Genomic DNA, 17150 nt, shown 5'->3' on the forward strand with positions numbered 1-17150 from the left:
CTTCCTCCATCATCCGAGCCAGGATCTTCAATGTGGCTGAGCTGCCTGGAGTGGATTTATTTGCAAGGGACATAAAACATCGACATGCTGAAGCTTTTCTCCTCTTTCAGACATCTACGCTTTGGCCCCCAAAACCTCCATTTCCTCAAATTCCTTCATTTCCATACTCAGCCTTCTTGCTCCTGAGAGCTGGAAAACCAGCAGCACACGCCTCCATCTGATGGATGATGGAAGAGAGGAGTTCAAGGCCACAAAAATACCTGCTACTCACCCTGGACACTGCCCATCTGGAGCTGTTGGCCACATCATACAGTGACCCTGCTACTTCTTTAACCAACCCAGACACTCTGCAGCAGAGCTGGGGAGAGACTTTCAGGAGCCACTGGAAACTGCACATCATCTGCAGTACCTGCCAAGATGCTCCTCTGGAAAGAGACTGAGCATTTGTCCACGGGGGATCACAAGACAGTCCTGCTGTGCAGCATCCTGGGAGATGCCCAGGGAGCAGCTCCGTATCTCATCTCCTTTGCTCTCCCTTGTTGGAAGGGGACAATCCGCACTGGCCTCCCCTGCCTGGGAATGATCCTCCATAATTCCCCTTCCTTGGGCAGAAACGCACTAGACCTTTGCAAAGTGACTCCCGAGTGAGAGAAGTTGCACCAGGACAAAGGCAAAGTCCTGCAGCTGGGCAGGAAGGACCCCCTGCAGAGGGTTCAGGCTGGGGACTGGCTGGCTGGGGAGCAGCTCTGCTGCAAAGGACCTGGCGTCTCCATGCACACCAACTGAACGTGAGCCAGCAGTGTGCCCTGGCAGCGATGAAAGGCAACAGCATCCTGGGCTGCCTGAACACAGTAGCGCAGCCAGGAGATCTAGGGAAGTGATGGTACCCCTTCACTCAGCACTCATTAGAGCCTAGCTAGAAGACTGCATTCAGATTTGGGCCCCCTCCGCCCCCCAATAAAAGAAAGCATTAGCAAACGGTGAGGAGTTCAGCTGAGGACCACCAAGGTGGTCAGGCTCTGAGGCCCAGGCCCTGTGGAGGAGAGGCTGAGGGAAATGCGTTTTTTTCAGCCTGAAGAAGAGACGGCTTTGGGAGGACCTAACAGCAGCCTTCCAGTAACCACAGGGAGGTTGTCAAGGAGACAAAGTCAGGCTCCCACACAGTGGTGCATGGTGGGAAGGCAAGAGCCAGTGGGCCTAGGAGAGAGGAACTTTTTCAGCAGGAGGTCACTCAAGCATTGGATCAGGTGGTGCAGTGAGGTTGTGCCATCTCCATCCTTGGAGGCCTTCAAGACCAGGCTGGATAAAACCCTGAGTAAGCTGGCCTGACCTTGTGACCTGGACTCACCCCTGGAGTGCCCAGACCCTCCCTGGTCATGTTGCTGTGCTTTCTCCAAAGTATGCCCTCATTTCTGAAGGGTATATAACATTTACCATCTTTAAGTGGGGGACAGGGCAAAGGCAGCATGGGGACCGAGGCAGTCACGGCAGCCCTGCTCTCCCTGGAGACCCCACTGCCCTGAGGAGGACCCAAGTGACAAGGAAGAGCCCAAGCACCAGCTGGACACAGAGCGCCTGAGAAGATGCTGGCCTGAGCAGCTGGGAGCCAAGAGCCAAGGGGCTGACGAGCTGGCAAGACCTGCACTGGGCAGAGGCACCACCAGCTGTGTGCACACTGGCCAGCGTGCCAAGCTCCAAGGCTGCTGCTTCATGCCTCAAACTCCAACGAGCAGTAGCTCACAAGCAGCGTTCCTCGGGGGGCCCTCCTGGCTCTGACACTGCTCAATACCTTCCTAAGCCACCTGGGCAAGGGCATGGACTGCGCCCTCAGCAAGTCTGAGCAGAGCTAGCTCTGCTGAAGGAGGAGCCACCACTAGCAAGACCTCAGCAGGTTGTACTGCCCAGAACTGCTTGAGCCCTGCCCCAGAGGACATGACACGCAAGAGCCTGGTAGAGGAGGAGGTGGGTAATGCCACAGCAGCTTGCCCGGGTGACCAAGTGAGCTGGCTCTCTGGGCTCACCAGCGCTCCTGCGCGGGTGTGCCGGGAGGGTTCAGGCTTGGGGTGGGGACTAAGCCACAGGGGTTCTCTCTCCCAGGCTGTATGGCAACCCCCTCCTGGGAAACCCCCCAGACCGCCCTCTGAGGTCATCATGGGCAGCCTCCCCTCCCACCCGCCCTCCGCCGCTGCCTCCCTCCTCCTGCCTCCCCTCCCTCCTGCTTCCCCTCCCTCCTGCCTTCCCTCCCTCCCGCCCTCTCTCCACCACTGCTAACCTCCCTCCTGCCTTCCCTCCTCCATCCAGGAGGGCAGGCAAGAGAGTAAAAACTCCTGGAAATTAGCAAAAATGGAAACATTTGCAAATCTGAGACCCTGCCATGTCTCTCAAGAAAGCTCTGCAGAAAGTGTCTATGGGTCTCCTCGGTGCTGGGCAGGGCGCTGTGGTGGTTCGGCTGCAGCCCCTCCATGCCCACCCCGCTGCCCAGCACAGCACGACAGCCCTGGCCCTGCAGTTCCTCTGCAACTCCTGCTGCCCCAGCGACAGAGCCGCCTGCCCCGAGCTGGTGCCCCCAGGAACCTGATGCTCCTTCTCCTTTTCCATCGCGGACTGCTGCCCTGCTTTGCTCCTGCAACGTCCCTGCTGCCCAAAGAGCCTTTCCCCAGGTCAGGGGAAAGGAGATCCCCTGCTGGAGATCCCCTGAGCTCTCCTGAGGGCTCCGATGCCCCTCCAGATGGACGGGCATCTCTCATCAGCACTGTCACCTGAGGGACTGCCCCAGGCAGGCAATTCAGAGACCATTCCCCATCTCTGCAGGCACTGGACACCGAGAACTGAGCCCCAAATTCAGTCTTTGGTCCCTAACAGATCACACGGGGACTCTGAGCTCACCCCCCGGCTCCCATGGAGTTCCCCAGCAGAGCAGTGGGCCCTTTAGTGGTGCACTCCCTTGGGAGTATTTGGGACTCCATCTTGTGAAGAAAGGCCAGACTTCAGGTGTGTCACACAGGAGATCCCCTTTTATTAGGGAAATACTAAAGTCCTGCTGCTGTTGGTGGATGTGTCTCCAGGAAAGCTGCAGCTGCCATGCAAGGCTGCAGCCAGGAAATGCCCACTGTGGCTGTGATGGGAAGGTTGTGAGGAGCACAGGGTCTGTCCCCACAGCCAGCATCCAGACCCTCTTCCCCTCCACTCCTGCTCCCCTGCGAGCATTGGAGTGCTGCAGAGGGAAGGGAGGAGCCCGCGGGGACAGCTGGCTGCCACCCTTGCAGGAGAGGGCTGTGAGATCCCACCCTGCCTGTGGCCAGGGGAGCTGAGCTCTCCTAAGGCACGCGGGACCCACAGTCTCACCCTGTCTGTACTTGTCCGAGCCTGACTGTGTGCCCCTGAGCGCCCTTGGTGTCAGTGCCAAAAGAGACCCTGCAAAGGGAAACTCCCCTCATTGCACTGGGGGCACCTGAGGGAGCTCAGACTAGCGGGCTCTGAGGTTCCCCCATCTCTGCGGAGGAAGGGAGACACCTGGCTTCCTGCTTCACCATGGTCTCTCAGTCCGATTCAGGAGAGGAGAAAAAGAGGAGAAGCAGGATGAACCCAAACATTTTCCTTTCAAAATGAACATAATACAGAAAAGTAAGAGAGAGCGAAATGAGCAATTCATAGCCTTGACCAAAAACCCCCTGGGAATGATGAGATGATGAAGCACATGGGACAGTTATTGGTGCCCACATTGTACCCATTGAATCAGTTTCTTCAGAGCATCCTTGAGCTCCTTGTTCCTCAGGCTGTAGATGAGGGGGTTCACTGCTGGAGGCACCACCGCGTACAGAACAGCCACCACCACATCCAGGGAGGGGGAGGAGATGGAAGGGAGCTTCAAGTAGGCAAACAGGACAGTGCTGACAAAGAGGGAGACCACGGCCAGGTGAGGGAGGCACATGGAGAAGGCTTTGTGCCGGCCCTGCTCCGAGGGGATCCTCAGCACAGCTTTGAAGATCTGTACATACGAGAGCACAATGAAAATGAAACACCCCAAGATTAAACAGGCAGTAATCACAACCACCCCAACTTCCCGGAGGTAGGAGTGTGAGCAGGAGAGCTTGAGGATGTGGGGGATCTCACAGAAGAAGTGCCCCACAGCATTGCCTTGGCAGAGAGGTATGGAAAAGGTGTTGGCAGTGTGCAGGAGAGCATTGGGAAAACCGCTGCCCCAGGCAGCTGCTGCCATTTGGACACAAGCTCTGCTGCTCAGGAGGGTCCCGTAGTGCAGGGGTCTGCAGATGGCAACGTAGTGGTCATAGGCCATGACAGTGAGAAGAGAAAACTCTCCTCCAAACAAGAAGACAACCCAGAAGACCTGGGCAGCACATCCCGAGTAGGAGATGGTCGTGGTGTTTGTGAGGGAATTGGCCATGGATGTGGGGACAGTGGTGGAGATGGAGCCTACGTCGAGGAGGGAGAGATTAAAGAGGAAGAAGTCCATGGGGGTGTGGAGGCGGTGGTCACAGGCTATGGCGGTGATGATGAAGCTGTTGCCCAGCAGGGCAGCCAGGTAGATGCCCAGGAAGAGCGCGAAGTGCAAGAGCTGCAGCTCCCGTGTGTCTGTGAATGCCAGGAGGAGGAACTCGTTGAGGGAGCTGCTGTTGGACATCATGCTCTCTCCGTGTTTGGGGGACTGTCCAAAGAGGAAGAGACATGAAGAAATTAGGAGAGACTTTTCAAAAGAAACCCCAAATGTTCCAATTCATCATCCAAGCCCTTGTACTGCTTCTCTCTTTACGGACAGCATCTGGGCGCATCACCCTTGACTGAGGTCTACTGCGCACTGGCTGAGTGTGCTGTGAGGAGCAGGGAGCTCTGCCCATGGGCTCCAGGGCAGTCTGTCCATCCTGCTGTAGGGCAGTGGGGACATGGGAGTGGGGCTGACTAGCTCTGACAGTCACAAGGTCTGTCAGGTGAAAGCCACTGGGCAGGTGGAAGGGCTTTTCAGCATCTTCACCACCTGTTCTGAAGAATGAGGGTTGAGGAGCAGAGCTTTAGGGATTTCTTCCTAATATTTATTGTCTGTGAGATGCCCCTGTGCCCCCTGGGCAGTCTTCCTCAAAGGCAGAAATTCTCAGCATTTCTGCTGGGACTCCTGAGAAAAAAACAATTTCCTGTCCCTGGGTGCCGAGGGAGGACAGCTTGACTGTCTACTCGTCTTGTTCTCAGCTGTCCTGTGCTCGCAGCTCTTTGAGCTGCAGGATGGTCACTCTCATCTGTTGCCGGAGAAAGTATCCAGCCCCTGCTGAGAGCAGATGAGCCCAGGTCCCAAGTGCACGTCTCCAACCTTCTCTCCCTTCCTCAGGGCACCAGAGCGACGTCTCCACGCTCCCCTTCTAGCCAAGCACACACACGGCTCTTTTCAGCTGCCCACATACAGCTTCCCAACACCATCTCCATACGCCCAGCATCTCTGAAGACTCTTCACCCCTCCCTCACACAGCACAGAGATGGTGGTATGAGGCAGCGGTGCCCTTCTGGAGGGCAGCCCCAAGCCTGCCAGGACACCACAGGGAAATGGTGCAAGGACTGTTAGGACTGCAGATGGGCTCTCCTTCTGGGACAGTCAGCTCCACTCCCCTCCCCACCCACTGCATGTCCTGGAGCTGCACCGGTCACAAGGGGGCTGCGGACACCTCACTCCCAAGCAGAGACCTCCGTGGCACAACTCTCCGGGCAGGTGTCTGAGCTGCAGCTGAAAACCCACCACCCCCAGGGAGCCCGAGAGAAGAACAAGGGCAGCACGGAGAGGAGGGGAAACAAGGAGTAACACCACAATCCTGCTGCCACGGGAGGCAAGGAGAGAGGGGCAGATGGGCACTCGGGAAAGCCTTCACCTCCTCAGGTGGGCATGCTACCCCAAAGACAGTGACATTGCAGGACAAGCGCTCTCAGCCCCTTTGTTGGGCAGCACAAAACGGGCCCGTGGCAGGAGAGAGGCCCCTCTCCTCTGCTGCAGGTCTTGCTGCAGAGCAGGTGGCTCATGCCCTGGACTCCACAGCTGTGAGGGCAGAGGCTCTGCTGGGTGGGAGAGGAGACATGGCGGGCTGGCTCGGAGCAAGCTGTCTGCCTTGCAGGGACTGATTAAGATGTACTCAAATCCATCCTCCCATGACGACTCTGTTTGCAGTTCCCTCTTATTCCCTACCCGTCTCTGATGCCCGGAGCTGTCTCTGCTGAGAGCTCTTGATCTCTCTCCCAATGTCTTTTCCTTGATGGTGCTCACAGACCCCATCCCACCCTCTGCACACTCACTTCTGCCCTACAGAAACCTGCCAGGACAGGGCACTGGGCAGCGGTAGCTCCGTGCTCACAGGTCCCAAGGAGCAGGTCAGAAAAACCCTCATGAGGCAATAAAGGTGCTGCTGGTGCTGCCTGCAGGCTGAGGTGGGATCAAAAGGGTTTGCTGAAGTTTCTCACAGACATAGCGATCTCCGAGAGTGAAGGTTTGGGAGTCCTAGTTCCTTGACAAACCAGAAGAACGTTTCCTTTTTCACTCCATGCCAAAATTAGGATCTGAGTTTTCTAGTTTTATTGGGACTAACTAGCTTTTACTAGAAGGAAAGCTCCTTCCCTTTCAATCAGCCTTTCTTTCACCTGCCTCTGAAAAGACCTTTTGGACATGTCCTCTGCATGAGCTAGAGCTCTTAGCACCCGGGACCCCCATAGGGCCCTCTCGATGGGAGAAGGATGGGAGACTTCTGTCCTGCCAGGAGTCACTCAATGCATCAGAATCTTCCAGTCATGGGATGGGGTGGGTGCAGAAGACCCCTCCAGGAACCTCGGCAGTGTTGCCCTGCAGCCAGAGACTTACCATGCAAAGGGCTGTGCAGATTTCCCCCACAAGGAGCACTCAGCCGTCCTCCCACTCCACACTGCCTCTCGCTTCTCTCCCTCTCGCCTCATCTCCCGTCAGCAGCAGCAGGCAGTGCCCGGAGCCCCGCTGCTCTTGGCAGAGGAGCTGCTCCTGCCCACAGCTGTCTCGGGGCTGTGCTGCCCGGTTGCCAGCAGCTCCCTCGGTCCCCGCAGCCTGGCCCCGCTCAGGAGCAGAGGCCCAGCTGAAGGCCTGATGTTCTCTCTCCCCTGGGCTCCCTCCTCCTGGGAAATGTTCACTGAGGTAGGCAAAAATAATGACCTCTTGTCCCTCTCTAAACCACGCAGAGACACTGATTTCAGCGTTGCCACTTGTTTCATCAGAAGACAGTCATCTATGAGAGATGGAAACGTCCCGCCCTGGAAGACCCCATTCCCATCCCTTAACTAGACAGGACACCTAGAAAAAGGGCCAGAGGAGAGCTTGTTTACCCATGGTTCAGGTTTGGATTCACATGAGTCCATCTGGGCATTGCAGGGCACTTTAGAAGCCCCTGGGGTGGGGTGGGATTCAGCTCTCTCCCACCAACTCCCCCAAAACACCGGAGGTGGGATGCCCCTTGCCCAAGCTGAAGTGGGCACAACAGAGGTGTCTGCATGCGAGCTCCTTGCCTACGCTCCCACTGTAACCAAGGGAGATGGAGGGTGGCAGTCAGTTGGTCGCACACCAACACCTGGTAACAGCTGAAGAGGCAGAGGAGGTCCAAGGCACGTGCCAGTGTCTGCTGGCTCGGATGGAGTAACTGAGAGAGCCAAGCCTGGGGCTCAGGTAGGCAATTTCCTTGGCCCTCGGGAATGACACCAGATGCCTAATGCTGCTGCAGCCCCACTCATCATGAAGCTGAGGAGCAAGCAGATCCCTACGCTGTAAAGAGTTGATGGAAGTCAGTGCAGACACTTGATTTAATGATGTAAAAATGGGCTGGCAGGGCCCTGTCAGATGCGAGGGATTTTTAGCAGAATCACATGTTTCTAGCAGATAGCGCATGGGACCTACAGGAAAGCCTTATGCTTTTGGACTGGTTGCTGGGCAAGTGCCCCAGAGCACCTCAGGTTCCCTACCTCTGCCCAAACAACTGAATCCCACCTCTGCCTTTAGGCAAAGGCCATCCCGCCTACATTCCAGCAGGCTGCATTAATGGCACGTACATCACACCAAGATCTCGACGCACGTCCCTGCCCTTTTACAGCCTTCCAGAACTCCTTCCCCTGAATCTCTTCTCACTCCCCAGATGACAGGAACAGGGACTATGCTGATGGTGTCCCCAGGGTGCATGGATCACAGGCTCTCAAAGGCCCAGGTGCTGGCCAAGGCAGAGGCAGGCATGCCTCTCTGGCCTTTGCCACCAGCCAGGGCAGGTGCCAGCCTTTTATCCCTGGCCTCCCTCCTCTGCTAAGGAGGAGGCGGAGAGCCGGACAAGGGCCTGGAGGGGCTGGCTGAAGTCCCAGCTGGGCCACCTCCTGTTGGAGGCTGCCTGTTGGTGTTGGAGGGGCTGTGGTTGATTTGGGGGGCCTGGATTTGGAAGGCAGAGAAAGGGGATGGTGCTGGTGGGATACAGGAGGTGTTTGAGGAGTGCGCACTGCTGGGTGTCTCTCCCACACGGAGGAGCTGCCAAGCCCACGGCAGCTTGCTGCCTGAGTGGCTGTGGCAGGCAGGAGGGAGGTGGTTTTGGGAAGGCTGCATGAGTGCAGGGAGGGGAGGCAGAAGTGGTAGGGGTGTGTGGGGGTGCAGGAAAAGGGTTGCTTTCAGTGGGAAGGGGTGTGACTGACCAACAACCCCTACAATGGGAGAAGGCTCAGAGGGCCAGGTGCCCCAGGAAGCTCAGCAACAGTGTAGGATGCGGCTCGTTAATCCTTGCTGTCGCACAGAGGACTGACTTTATCTCCACACAAAGGGGGCCAGAGGGTGACCTTTGTGTTAGATAAGCAGCCATATCCGTTAGTTGTTAGTTGGGCCTGGTGTGAATGTTTCTCCAGTTGTTCAAAGCAATGGGAAGGTCTCCCCGAGATTAGCCAGACCAGCATGGGGGAAGTGTGTATGTGGCTCAGCCCAACACAGAGCATAAAACCTCAACAGCTAACTAAGGAATTCTGGAGAGAGCAACGGGCTTGAGCTGGCATCAACCCACGTGATTCCTTCCTGGCGACTGGGGATGCCCAGCATCATGACGGTGAGCACATTTGAGACCGGTATTGGCAATCACATTGGTATCGTGACTGAACTGTGTATTGCAATTGCTAGAGTTTGTCAAGTGTAGACACTGGAGTTGTGATTCCAGTATATTGCTGAATCATTCTGCTAAACCAAAAATCCCATGTAACATCCAAGTCCCTCAGAATAAACTTTGATCTTAAACATTGCCCTCTCCCTACGCGTGGAATAGCTAAAGGAACCTGGTCGGAGAGTACTGCACCCTGGCACTGCCCCTGTCTCCCGGTTCCAGAGAAGTGATGTGTTAACCTCAGACAAATTCTTTTCACAACATCTCCATGTACAGTCACTGCTCCTGGATCCCGCCAGCCTATGGCAGGTTGTGAACATCTGGGATGGTCAGTCCACTGTTAAGTACTGACGGATCTCATCTTCCTCCATCATCCGAGCCAGGATCTTCAATGTGGCTGAGCTGCCTGGAGTGGATTTATTTGCAAGGGACATAAAACATCGACATGCTGAAGCTTTTCTCCTCTTTCACACATCTACGCTTTGGCTCCCAAAACCTTCATTACCTCAAATTCCTTCATTTCCATACTCAGCCTTCTTGCTCCTGAGAGCTGAACAACCAGTAGCACATGCCGACATCTGATGGATGCGTTGCACTCAGGGAAGCCTGGCAGTAAAACCTCTCACTGGGAACAAGATCTGGAGCTGATGGCCACATCATACAGTGACCCTGCTACTTCTTTAACCAACCCAGACACTCTGCAGCAGAGCGGGGGCTGAGCAAAATGGAACCAGGGCTCAAGCTGACGGAGAGACTTTCAGGAGCCCCTGGAAGCTGCACATCATCTGCAGTACCTGCCAAGATGCTCCTCTGGAAAGAGACTGAGCATTTGTCCACGGGGGATCACAAGACAGTCCTGCTGTGCAGCATCCTGGGAGATGCCCAGGGAGCAGCTCCATGCTCCGTATCTCATCTCCTTTGCTCTCCCTTGTTGGAAGGGGACAATCCGCACTGGCCTCCCCTGCCTGGGAATGATCCTCCATAATTCCCCTTCCTTGGGCAGAAACGCACTAGACCTTTGCAAAGGGACTCCCGAGTGAGAGAAGTTGCACCAGGACAAAGGCAAAGTCCTGCAGCTGGGCAGGAAGGACCCCCTGCAGACGGTGCAGGCTGGGGACTGGCTGGCTGGGGAGCAGCTCTGCTGCAAAGGACCTGGCGTCTCCATGCACACCAACTGAACGTGAGCCAGCAGTGTGCCCTGGCAGCGATGAAAGGCAACAGCATCCTGGGCTGCCTGAACACAGTAGCGCAGCCAGGAGATCCAGGCGAGTGATGGTACCCCTTCACTCAGCACTCATTAGACCCTAGCTAGAAGACTGCATTCTCATCCCCCTTGACTCAGCACTGGTGTGGCCACATCTGGAAGAGTGTGTCCCCGTGTGGTGTGCCCAGTGGTGGAGGAAAGGGGAGGACCTGGAGAGGGTCCAGGGGAGGTCTCCCAAGATGGGGAAAAGGTCCTGAGGCACAAGGCCTTTATGGAGGGGCTGAGGGACGTGACCTTCTTTAGCCTGGTGAAGAGGAGACTAAGGGCATTCCAGTAGGAGCCTGTGAGTGCTTGAAGGGTGGTTTCAGAGGTGACACAGATTATTCTACGTAATAGGAAATAGCAAGAGAAGGAGAAAGAGCCAAAAAAGTGCTGCTTGAGAAGGTCAGACTGAACTTTTGGAAACTGGAATGTCACTTGTGCTGTGGTTCAACAGGACACCCAGAGGGAGTCAGTGGGGAGCCCCTGGCTTTGTGTCTGGACGAAAAGCAAGCGAGGGCAGAGAGCCATCAGTAAGGGTGGTGAGATGGCTGGGGGAGAGCACAGTGGGGAAGCAGGTTGGGTGTCTACAGGCTGCAGGGACACAGACGCAGGAGTGGGACAGCAGAGGGCAGCCTGGGGTGGAGACGACCGAGGGCACTGCCAAGGCTGAAAGCCTCCAACAGGACGGAGGTCTTGGTGCTCTTGGCTTTGTCTGGTGTCTGCCACTGAGGCCAAGGAGACACTGTGTTTCTGAAGGCCCCAGGTCCTCATTACCTCCCCACCCCACCACAGAGCCCAGGAGGTGCTGTTCCATCCTGCAGGCAGCCTTGCACACCCCCACCCTCACCCTGCCCCCACAAAGAGCCCTGAGCCAAGTCGGAGCGAAAGCACCACCCCACCCAGGGGCTGGGTGTCAGTGCTGGCCCATGCTGTAGGATAACACACAGCAAGGGTGACTTGGTGTCACAGCCACCTGCACATTTCCTTTGCCAACCTGCAACAAGTGCCTCCACCTTTCTGCTCTCATCCGCCCCTGGGGAGGCTTTGTTGGGAATGGTCCTCAGGGGGACCCATTAACACTCCCCGAAACTTGGGATTTAATTCTGACTTGAACTTCTTGAGTGTTTCTTCTCAGTTCCCTCTCAGTGTCTGAGGTTCATGGACTCAGCACCACATACACTCGAGGGGGGATTCAAAGGCCAGAAGCCCTCACAAGCCAGGCCACTCCCCAGCATTTTCGTCAGCTCTCAGTTCTGGTGAGGCTAAGTGGAGAGCTCTCAGGAGGGCATTTACAAGAGGAACATTTCCATCAGCAACAACACAAAGAATATCAGATGTTGGCTTTCACAGTTTTCTTCTTGTTTCAGCTTGGAGAATCCCTGTTATCCACATTGCTGGATTCCTCCTGATTCAGAGGGTCTCCTGATGACACCTGGATGTGTAGGAAAGGCAGGATTTCTGGTACGGGACATGTGTGGACAACCTTCCTCCTCCCCTCCCCAGCCCGGCCAGCTCTCCCATCAGCCCCTGGGGACCTGCTTCGCTCTTGTTAACATCGAACCCTTTTCCCCTCGCCTCTGTAGCTGAGCGTTACAGCTCCTGTGCCCCAAGTCCCACCTGCTTCCCTTACAGAACCAGCTGCAAAGACACACAGAAGGGTTTGTCTGAACTAGGATCAAACAAAACTAACCCATGACAGAGCTTAATGAACCACAAAATGCACTCCTCAACTGTGTTTCAAGTCCAGGCCGCCTCCAGCGAGGTCCACTTCCCACCAGGCAGAGCCTGACTAGACATCTTTCAGACGGGTAGATAGGAAAGGCTGGAGAGACACCGAGTTAAGCCATTGGCTGAAGAGGTGGTGAGACTCCTGGAAGAGGAGGCAAGCTCTAGACTGCCTGAAGCTCAAAGCAGCAACTAGAGAGGGCAGAGCTAGCTTAAAGAAGGAGAGGATAAGAGCACAAGGAGAGTAAGGGGAGGAGGGGGACTGGAACACAAGGGCAAGTGCATGTGTCCAGAGAGTCTGAGGCAAAGATGACCTCAGAAAGGACCAGTTTAATCAGGACATGTAACATGCTAGTTCAGGGGGACATCACTAATACTTCTCCTGAGATGAATACCCTACCTGGCACTTCCCATGATTTCATCATGGGGAAACACTGACCTTTTTCTTTAAATGAGTTGATCATTTGAGCTGAGGGAAAGGGGCACGTATTTTTTCTGATGTTGAAAACAGTTCTTCACCTTTGCAGGCAGAGCTCCGGGGTCGAAGCACAAGCAGCCAGGGGCATTTGGAAAGGCACCGATGTGTCTCAGGTACCTGCCTGACACAGGCAATGTCTCTGCCTGCCTCCTGGGGAGCCGCTTCCCCTTTCCACCCTCCAGGAACTTCCTTCTTGAGTTTGAAGCCATAAGACAGGGCATCCTTGTTCCTCCATGGGGGTCTCCTGCCAAGTGCTGCTCAACTAACTCCCTGCACGTCAGACGGGCGTTTTCCTGTGCCTGGAGGATGGTGACCCTGAAGATGCAGGAGGGATCCAGGGCCCTTCTGCCCTCCAGGGCTGTCTCCTGTTGCATCCTGCCAAGCAGAGCCAGAATGAGCTGAAAGCTGCTCTTCTGCTGTCCTGCGCTGTCATTCTCCTTCTTGTCTTACTTTCCCACCCTCGCATGATCACGGCAGTTATGGCTGCCCTCCACCTTGGCATCCCCATCCACTTCTGTTTTGCTTTGGACTGAGTCAGCATTCATTTCCTCATTGATTGCTGTGTCAAGAAATTCTGCCCCCTCCCATGCAGCAATCCCCCGGGCTGCTTGTGCCCAGGCTGACTGCCCTTCCAGCAGGTTTTGGGCTGCTGAGACTGTTCTCTGAGAACCAGCATCTGTGGCCAGGAGGCTTCCTCCAGCTGCCAAAAGAACGCTTCAGCTACCTCCTCTCCCTCCACAGGCAGCTGCTAGCAAACACCTCCCGAATGTCACCCTGCCTGATGCGTCCTCTTAGGCTTCCTACAAGGTCTCGCCTGGCTCATCATCTCCTCCAAGGAAAAGCTCTCTGGCCACCCCCTTTGCCCAAAGTGCCTCTCCATGTCCTTGCTGTTGCAGCCTGCCTTCTTCAGGAGCCCATTGTCATCCTGCTGTGTGAGCTGTCCACCACGTTTGTGTAATCGCATGGGGACAGGGGAGAGAGCGCAGCCTACAGTGGCAGCAAACAGACGCAGCAGTTTGTGCAGCAGTGTCTGGGCTCTGCCTGGGCCTTTTGTGGGCCTTGTTGGAAGTTGTGGAGACTTTCTGGGGACCCCCGAGGAACTAGACGGTGCTTGCTGCTAGCAGGAAGGGAGAGCTAGGCAAGGACTCCTGCAGGGGGCCTTGGCTTAACTTCTCCTGGGAAGTTCTAGCTAGGTGGGACTGCTGCTAACGAGGCTCTCTTGGCTGCCCTGGTCAGAGGGAGTTGGGGCTTTTGTTTCAGGTGGCTCCTGATTGGGTGGGTCAAGCACCCTTGTGAGTCACTGCTAGGCAGAGGCCTATATAGGAGCCAGGCCCAGAGTGCAGCCAACAGAGGCAGTGAAGAGACACAGCAGTTTGTGCAGAAGGGCACCAGAAGGCAAAGAAGGCACCTCTCTATTTTGCACAGTGGTGTGTCCTTCCCCGGGGCATGGTCATGACACACTGCAGAGCCCGTTCCCCAGTGGCTGCTGGAGGTGCTGCATCAGCTGTGTCTGAGGCTTCAACCCAGACAGACCCTCAGGCAGCAGATGCAGCTCTGCAGGTGTCAGGCTGCAGGGAGTGCCTGGGGCCTCTCCGTGAGGCCTGGGCTGACAGTCAGCTCTCCTGCATGAGGTGTGCTGTGGTTGACCAGTTGTGTCACCAGATAAAGGAGTTACAGGAGGAAGTCATTAGGCTGCGTAGCATCTGAGAAGATGAGCAGGAGATTGACAGGGCATTCTCGGAGACTGTGCAGCTCTGGGAGTCCCCACTCCCCACTGCAGCGGAGTTGTCAGAGGGCTCAGCACCGTGTGTAAAGGTGCATCATAACACTGTTGAAGAGGTCTGGAAGCTGGTGACCTCTCGTAGAAGGAGAAAGGCTCTTGCTCCTCCTCAAGACTTACCCTTGAAGAACAAGTTGAGCGCCCTCCAAGCTGAGGAGAGGCTGGGCATGGCTCCAAGGGAGGCAACTGGCCTGGCAGATGCTGTGCCGTGCAGGAACCCCCGGAAGAAGCGGCGAGTGATTGTTGTGGGTGACTGCCTGCTGCAGGGGACAGAGGCACCTATCTGCCGACCTGACCTCTTGTCCAGAGAGGTTTGCTGCCTGCCAGGGGCTCGAATAAGAGATGTCATGGAAAGACTGCCAAGGCTTGTCCATGCATCAGACTACTACCCTCTGCTGATCTTCCATATGGGTGTTAATGACACGAAAGGCAAACTGGAAACCATCAAACAGGACTTCAGAGCTCTGGGAATGGTGGTGAAGGGTCTGGGAGCCGAGGTCGTTTTCTCCTCAATCTTGCCTGGGAGGGGCAAGGATGGGAGGAGGAGTAGACGAGTTTTCCAAGTGAACAACTGGCTGCGCCGCTGGTGTTGGCAACAGGGCTTTGGTTTCTATGACCATGGGACCCTGTTTGAAGATCAACAGCTGATGGGGAGCGATGGGATCCACCTTACCAAGCGGGGCACGCGTGTCTTTGCCAACAGATTGGCCAGCCTGGTACGGAGGGCTTAAAACTAGGCAAGATGGGGGAAGGGGAGTGGTATAGTGGCAGGGGAGTCGGTGAAACACCGCTCAAGTCGATGCCTCCAGCGGGTGCATACAGCCAGGGGAGACAGCATGGGACATGGCTATGGAGGATCCTCTTGCACCTCTCCTGGGAAGCTTGCGTGCTTGACTGGCTCTCTCAAATGCCTGTATACCAATGCATGCAGCAAGGGGAATAAACAGGAAGAGTTAGAGATCTGTGTGCGGTCGCAGGGCCATGATCTCATTGCAGTGACAGAGACATGGTGGGATAGTTCACATGACTGGGATGCGGTCATGGATGGCTACGTGCTTTTTAGGAAAGACAGGCCAGGAAGGCAAGGTGGTGGAGCTGCTCTTTACGTGAGAGAGCAACTAGAATGTATGGAGCTCTGCCTAGGGGTGGATGAAGAGCAAGTTGAGAGCCTATAGGTAAGGGCAGGGTAGCATGGGTCACACGGTGGTGGGGGTTTACTCCAGGCCACGTGATCAGGAAGAGGTCATCGATGAGGCCTTCTACAGACAGCTGAAAATAGCTTCACAATCACAGGCCCTGGTTCTCCTGGGGACCTTCAACCCCCCTGACATCTGCTGGGAAGAGAGCACAGCTAGGCACACCCAGTCCAGGAGGGTCCTGCAGAGCATTGAGGATGACTTTCTGACCCAGGTGGTGGAGAAGCCAACGAGGAGAGGTGTGTTGCTGGACCTTGTACTAACAAACAAAGAAGGTTTGGTTGGAGATGTGAAGGTTGGGGGCAGCCTTGGCTGCAGTGACCATGAGATGGTGGAGTTCAGGATCCTCCGAGGAGGGAGCAGGGCAATGAGTAGGATTGCAACGCTGGACTTCAGGAGAGCTAACTTTGGCCTCCTGCGGGACCTTCTGGGAGGAATGCCATGGGGTAGGGCCCTAGAAGGAAGAGGGGTCCAAGAAAGCTGGTTAATATTCAAGCATCACCTCCTCCAGGCTCAAGATCAGTGCATCCCTCTGAGTAGGAAGTCCAGCAAAGCGGATTCAGCAGGAGACCTGCATGGATGAGCAAGGAACTCCTGGCTAAACTCCAACAGAAGGAGGAAGTACACAGAATGTGGAAAAGGGGACAGGCCACTTGGGAGGAATATAGGGATGTTGTCAGAATTTACAGGGACGTGACAAGGAAGGCCAAGGCGCATTAGGAATCAAATCTGGCAAGGGATGTCAAGGACACCAAGAAGGGCTTGCTCAAATACATCAATAGCAAAAGGAAGATTAGGGAAAACGTGGGCCCGCTGCTGAATGGGGCGGGTGCCCTGGTGACGAAGGATACAGAGAAGGCAGAGTTATTGAATGCCGCCTTTGCTTCAGCCTTTACTGCTAAGGCCAGCCCTCAGGAATCCCAGACCCTGGAGACCAGGGAGGAAGTCTGGAGAAAGGAAGACTCTCCCTTGGTGAAGGAGGATTGGGTTAGAGATCATTTAACCAAACTTCACATCCACAAGTCTATGGGCCCTGATGGGATGCGCCTGCGAGTGCTGAGGGAGCTGGTGGATGTTATCGCTAGGCCATCATCTTGGAAAGGTCCTGGAGAACAGGAGAGGTGCCTGAGGACTGGAAGAAAGCCCATGTCACCCCAGTCTTCCAAAAGGGCAAGAAGGAGGAGCCAGGAAACTACAGGCCTGTCAGCTTCCCCTCCATCCCTGGAAAGGTGATCCTGGAGGGCATCACTAAGCATGTGGAGGACAAGAAGGTGATCAGGAGTAGTCAGCATGCATTCACCACAGGGAAATCATGCTTGATCAACCAGATAGCCTTCTCGGATGGAATGACTGGCTGGGCAGATGAGGGCAGAGCAGTGGGTGTTGTCTGCCTGGACTTCAGCAAGGCTTTGGACACTGTCTCCCATCACATCCTCCTAGGGAAGCTCAGGAAGTGTGGGCTAGATGAGTGGACGGTGAGGTGGATTGAGAACTGACTGGCTAGACGGCAGAGCTCAGAGGGTTGTGGTCCATGGTGCGGAGTCAAGTTGGAGGCCTGTAGGTAGCGGTGTCCCCCAGGGGTCAGTCCTGGGTCTAG

This window comes from Struthio camelus, unplaced genomic scaffold, assembly GCF_040807025.1.
Source record: "Struthio camelus isolate bStrCam1 unplaced genomic scaffold, bStrCam1.hap1 HAP1_SCAFFOLD_48, whole genome shotgun sequence".
NCBI lineage: Eukaryota > Metazoa > Chordata > Aves > Struthioniformes > Struthionidae > Struthio > Struthio camelus.